Source organism: Mus caroli, unplaced genomic scaffold (assembly GCF_978045245.1).
Source record: "Mus caroli unplaced genomic scaffold, Mus_caroli_1 scaffold_13, whole genome shotgun sequence".
In the NCBI taxonomy this organism is placed as follows: Eukaryota; Metazoa; Chordata; class Mammalia; order Rodentia; family Muridae; genus Mus; species Mus caroli.
This window is the reverse complement of record NW_028227268.1, coordinates 56,778,684-56,785,339: the sequence shown is the minus strand read 5'-3', so window position 1 is coordinate 56,785,339 and position 6,656 is coordinate 56,778,684. Positions and strand designations below refer to the sequence as shown.

General features: G+C 42.1%; 1 non-coding gene across 1 annotated transcript; it reads left to right on the top strand.

Moving 5' to 3' along the window:
- The first annotated feature begins 602 nt into the window (after positions 1–602).
- LOC147001488 (U7 small nuclear RNA) lies at positions 603–662 on the top strand. The gene has a single exon (XR_015045087.1). It is a non-coding gene; the product is annotated as a U7 small nuclear RNA (small nuclear RNA).
- Positions 663–6,656: the final 5,994 nt, after the last annotated feature.

The window sequence follows — 6,656 nt, the reverse complement described above, 5'->3', positions numbered from 1 at the left end:
CTGATTCACTAAAGGGAAAAGAATATTAAAAGAAATAAAAAAGACAAAACACAGTTCGTTGTTCAAGTAATAAAGAGGCATAAGGAAGTGAGATTGCTGTGATCTCAGGGTGTGATCCTACCCAGCTGTCTTAGTCAGGGTTTCTATTCCTGCACAAACATCATGACCAAGAAACAGGTTGGCGAGGAAAGGGTTTATTTGTCTTACACTTCCACATTGCTGTTCATCACTGAAGGAAGTCAGGACTGGAACTCAAGCAGGCCAGGAAGCAGGAGCTGATGCAGAGGCCATGGAGGGATGTTCTTTACTGGCTTGCCTCCCCTGGCTTGCTCAGCCTGCTCTCTTATAGAACCCAAGACTACCAGCCCAGAGATGGTCCCACCCACAAGGGGCCTTTCCCCCTTGATCTCTAATTGAGAAAATGCCTTAAGTTGGATCTCATGGATGCATTTCCTCAACTGAAGCTCCTTTCTCTGTGATAACTCCAGCCTGAGTCAAGTTGACACAAAACTAGCCAGTACACCAGCCAAACTTACTGTTTGTGATTATAAAGGGAAGCAGATTTCTGAGTTCAAGGTCAGCCCCCAAAAAGCTATTGAGAGTGCTATTACAGCTCTTTTTAAAAAATTAGTAGGTTTTCTGATTTTGTTTGGAAAACCCAAGAGCTATCTTTTTCTTTTCTTTTCTTTTTAACGATTTTTAAATTTAATTAGGTATTTTCTTCATTTACATTTCAAACACTATCCCAAAAGTCCCCCATACCCCCCCCCCACTCCCCTACCCACCCAGTCCCATTTCTTGGCCCTGGCGTTCCCCTGTACTGAGGCATATAATGTTTGCAAGACCAAGGGGCCTCTCTTCCCAATGATGGTTGACTAGGCCATCTGCTGCTACATATGCAGCTAGAGACACGAGCTCTGGGGGGTACTGGTTAGTTCATATTGTTGTTCCACCTATAGGGTTGCAGACCCCTTTAGCTCCTTGGGTACTTTCTCTAGCTCCTTCATTAGAGGCCATGTGATCCATCCAATAGCTGACTGTGAGCATCCACTTCGGTGTTTGCCAGGCACCAGCATAGCCTCACAAGAGACAGCTATATCAGGGTCCTTTCAGCAAAATCTTGCTGGTGTATGCAATGATGTCAACGTTTGGAGGCTGATTATGGGATGGATCCCCGGGTGTGGCAGTCTCTAGATGGACCATCCTTTCGTCTCAGCTCCAAACTTTGTCTCTTAACTCCTTCCATGGGTGTTTTGTTCCTAATTCTAAGAATGGGCAAAGTGACCACACTTTGGTCTTCCTTCTTCTTGAGTCTCATGTGTTTTGCAAATTGTATCTTGTACCAAGAGCTATCTTGAGCAGAGACCTATCTCAAGCAAAGAGCTGCCTTGAGCAGAGACCAATCTAAAAAGCCATCTTGAGCAGACTACAAAGCTGTCAGTTTGTACCCCACCATGGACTTCAAGTTGTTTTTTTTTTTTTTTTTTCTGCTGCTCCCAAACACCTCTTCCTTATAACCCTCTCTCCAATCTGAGGTTAGTCCTTTGCCAAATACCTTGTAAAATGGTTAATCTTGGCTATCAAATGATATACCCCACCCCTCAGGAAAAACCTAAACTGATGAATTTCCCCCATCAGATTGGCCTGGGCTGTATTGTCTTAATTGATTGACTGGTATAGAGGGCTCAGTCCACTGTAGGCAGTGCTTTCCTTAGGTAGGTGATCCCTAGTTATAGAAGCAAGCTGGATAAGTACAAGTAGAAGAAGCAAGCCAATAAGCAATGTTTCTCCATGGTCCCTGCCTGCCTTGAGTTCTTGCCTTGCCTTACCTCAGTATAGTCCTATACTGTAATGTGTAAGCTAAAGGCAAATATTGCCTCTTCAAGTTGCCTTTAGTTATGGTTTTATCTCAGTAACAGGATCCTGACTAGGGCAGCTAGGATTTGGTGGGTACCTCCATATACCTGCACCATGCCCGTCTCCCAGTGTGCCCGACCTTTAGCATTGGTTTCTCAACTTTCACACTGTTCAGAGTCCTGGTTGTTCCTCTGAAGCAGCATAGCCTTGCTCTTGCCTCTGTGCATTCCATGGTCCCTTAATGACTTTTCTTTGTCCTTAGGATGAAGTAATGGTCTTTAGTAGTGGGAATGTGGTAATCCTTGCCATATGAAGTGGTGTAGAGTTCCCTGAATTAGTGCATGCAAAGGCTTTGGAGCAGTGCCAATGTACAGCAAGTATCAAATGCACCTAGCCATGATTGTACCCTCTGTTGCCTACACTCTTTCTCCATATGACCCTCCCTGGTCCTGGGGAATCACTGGCTGATATTGCCCACAAGGGCAAATGGAGCAGAGATGACAGACTCTGTGTGTGTGTGTGTGTGTGTGTGTGTGTGTGTGTGTGTGTGTGTGTTTGTGTGTGTGTGTGTGTGTGTGTGTGTGTGTGTGTGTGTGTGTGTGTGTGTGTGTGTTTTCGGAAGCCCTGTGAGTACATATAATAATAATGACATACCAGGACCAGCTTCAGGGAGACAGATCATCTTTACTTGGGTTAATTCAATGGATATATAGTTGGGGCTAAGGAGGTAGGGCTATCCCAGGGTGGGCAATGGTCATTGGCTGAAGGCTAAGGTCCTGAGATGCCTCATTAGCATGGGGAGGCACTCCAGGAATCTCAGGTACTAGCTGAATAGGTTCTTATGGGGCGAAAGGAAACTCAGCCCGTAATCTTAACTAAGGCTAAATGACATTCTGCAAGTAGAGATGTGTGTGGGATTTTTAACTCCCCAGATACGGTTAGGAAAGGAGAAGCCCTGTTGGTAAAGGGGGGTTGCCATTTTGTGTAGAGCCCAGAAGGCTATACAGACAATGGTAAACTTTGACCTTCATTAGCAGGACAACATTTCCATATTTTGTGAAATGAAGTTTCAGGTACCCCTGGATTTACATAACTAATTAAAGCTTCATTCCCTGAAAAGGAAGCTATTTTCTCTTTGTTTCACTTTGGTCTGATCTGAGTCATGCTTCTCCACTGGTAGGTTAAGATCAGAGTGTGTGGTGAGGAGATGCTGGGTGTTCAGGTCCAGAAACTACCTCACAAACCACACACTGACCTCTGTCAGACAGGGATAGTTTACTGAGCATGTCTCAGGACTGGTTAACCAGGCCCATGGTCCAGATTCGGAAAATGAACCATGACCCCGAGTTAAGATTTTACAGGGTTCTTAAGCCCCAAACCTATAAACATCTATGGCCAAGTTATTTCACCAATCAGGATTTAGGGATAGGGGATTTCCTTAGGAACATGCATTTGCTATACACATATCCTGCTCCCATTGGTTGTGGTATTCAACTATGGCAGAGGACGTGCCTTGACTAATATTCATGTCTTAACTTGTCTACCAGGATGGGACTTGTCTAACATTCACATCTTAACTTGCCGAACTGGATGTTAGTTATCCATGTACATGTCTCTTTCTGCCAAGTAGAATTTTAGTTCCTAGGGAAGTCTTGGGAATTTAAACTTAATTATACCATTAAGTTTCTTATATTGGTATATGTGTCTCTCTTATGTTTGAGTCCATCCCAAGACAGCCTATACAATAAAAGCTTATACACAGGTTCAGGAAGTGCTGTTGGGTGGTTGGTTTGGGTCCAAGCTTATTGTGGGTAACTATACAAAACAGTTCTGCTGACTTCTAACATGATTGGTTCCCAAGGGCACAGGTCATAAGATAATATGTCATCTATCTTGGCATTAGAAAGTTTCCTAGTAACAACAGAAACATAAGAAAGTTTTCTTATCATGGCAGGCTAGCCAGGTAACTGTTACCTCAGCCTTAACAGTCCATCTAGGCCTTAATATTTTACATTGGCCTTAATACTGGGGACACTGGGTGATGGCCAGGACCATGTCTTTTCTTTTCCCATCCTATCCTGATATCTTTGGAAGAGTTGACCTTTAATTTGGGAAAGTCTTATCTTCTTACCCTCTATCAAATAATTTGAAGCAATTTCTTATTCTGGGAGCAATATGCTCTTCCAACAAGTCTTCAGCACAAAATTCTTTTCACACAGGTCCCAAGCCACACGGGTTTGTATTCGTAAGCATACAGCAAGCAAGGAAAACATAGCATACCATCAATAAACAACTTTATTTCTTCTTCCTGTTCTTTGCTTTTTAGACTTTCTGTAGAATAAGAAGCCTCGTGGTAATTTCTCTATGTAATGACTAAATGCAGTCTATGATCATTAGCTTCCAAATCAGTATAAAGCCCAACTTTCTTCCATACCTTAACTCAGGGTTGTCTTAGGCCATAGTGGGAAAGTAGTCATACCCACCTCTGTCTCCTCTTTATGAATACTCTCTCCTGTCTCCATCTCCAGCAAGCTCCTGCGAGATGCACTGTGACATTGCAGCTCATTAACCACAGAAGCAAATACCAGAATCTGGTAGTTTTCTAGAAAGTCAGACTTTCAACCACTTTTAAGAATGTAAAACAATTTCAAACTTCTGGCTAATTTGCTCTTTTGAAATTGTAGTCATTTCCACAAGAATATGGTATTTATGTTAACACATCACTGTTGTGTTGTTATTGCAAAATGAACTAATAAATGTGCTTCCTTTTCACTTATCTTTATTGATAGATCAAATTCATACATAGTTATGGAGTTTACAGGGTAATGTGTAATGTCGCAGTACACTTACATTTATATAGTGCATGTTGACAAGAGGATGCTTCAGTGTTCCATCATTACAAGCATTATCCATTTCTTTGTGATGAGGACATTTAAAACCGTCTCTTGAAGCTATTTTGAATTATGCATTACAATATTGTTAACTATAATCACACTTCTGTGTAATAGAACACCAGACTTGTTCCTCCCATCTGGCTGTGATTTTTATAAATAAAATTTAAATGTTCTGCATTTTAATCCTGAATATTAATAATTGTATACAGTGTGTGCGAAAGAAGCAAAAGCTTGTTATGATCTTTAATACTTTTTAAGAGTGTACAGGTCCTGAAATGAAACAATATTACAACTATTGTTGAAGGACTTTGAGCCTCAGGATATGCATGGAGCAGCTTGGATTAATGCAATTGCACAGGTATGCATGTCCTCATTTCTCTGTGTGGCAGTGCTTGCTGTTATAAGCTCTGAGATGCCTCTGGGGACATGTTGAAAGTCCCAGACAGGAAAATGAGGGCTTAGTGGCAGAGTTGAGGATCATCCCTTTGTAGTCCTATCTTATAACAATTTACATGCTCCCATCTCTGCCCTGTTTGAACATTGGTCATCATCTGGAATTTGCTTCCCAGAGGTCCATTCTGCCTACAGGTCTTCAAATCTGTCTGGAAAATTTTGTTATCTACTTCCTTCTATTCTCATCATTTACAGCTCACCCTGTGCGGGATGACCATGGTGCGAAGTCCCTAAAAGAGTCCTCTCTAAGTATTTTCAATGATTCGCTTTAGACCCTCCACCCCAAGCATAAAAGGGTTTTCTCTTTGTCTTGTATATCTGCGTAAGTTCCTTCCACATCTTAAGTGTTCTCTACTCTGTGGCTTATTGTAAAACCTCAAACTTGCTGAGTTTGACTCACTGGTACTCAATAGTCAGCTTCTAAACATTAACAACACACCTTTCTCTTTCCTTTCTGCTGTGTGCCTCTTGAAAGTGCATAGCAGTTTTTACACTTTGGGCTTGAAACGGTCTATTTTGAAAGTCAAGTTAACAAAGACTTCTTTCTTAGTCTTAGTCTGCCTTTTTTCCAAGGGCACAATAAAGGGTGGTTTCTGATAGTTTTGGCCTGGCTTGGAAGGAGATGAACAAAGGGGGAAAAGGGCACTGCTAAAGTTTAGAATCATCACCCTGGGGTAGGAAATATTTTAACATGATCCCACAAAATCTGCTATATGCATGTCATGGTCACAGTCCTGTCTGGAGTCCTGGGATAGAACTGAAGAGCAGGTGCTCTCTTCTGGGATATTTCATTAACAACGTAAGGAAGAGCCTCTACCAAGGATCTGTTCAGCATGGGTTCTCATCTCATTTTCCTGAAGCCTCTTCAGGAATATATGTTTGTAGCTATTTTTTAAAAGTAAGTGATACAAGTTTCCTTTACTAGAGCTGCACTACTAAGGACAGTCACTTGGCACAAAATGTAGTAGATTTTATTTTCAAAGTCAGCCGTATCAGGTGCTTCCATCAACATACATTCCTTTCAGAATAACCCTGCTATGCTTCCTTCTCACTGTAGCCTGTGTTCTGTGACCTAGAACCTAGGCAAAAGCTCACCAGTGTGACTCGAGGAGCATATTGTATATGTATGACCTCTGAGAGTGCATCCTACAAAGAGACAGATGCACTGTCAGGTTCATTCTCTCAATATGTTTATCTCCTCTACCAGCTCTCTTACTTTCTCTGGACACTTGCTACCACAACCCACCTACCATGCTCCAAGGAAGCCTTTGTGGAGGGAACCCTTGTCGCATACTGAACAGGATGTTTCTGTTGAGGTCAGACAGCTAGCCTTAAGATCCAGACATGTGCATGAGGAGGCTTTACAATTCTTCCAGTCTCTCACTGTCTGACTGCAGCTGTAAGAGACCCAGTTCAGAACTATCTTACAGAAACTAGTTGTTTTTCCAGAAT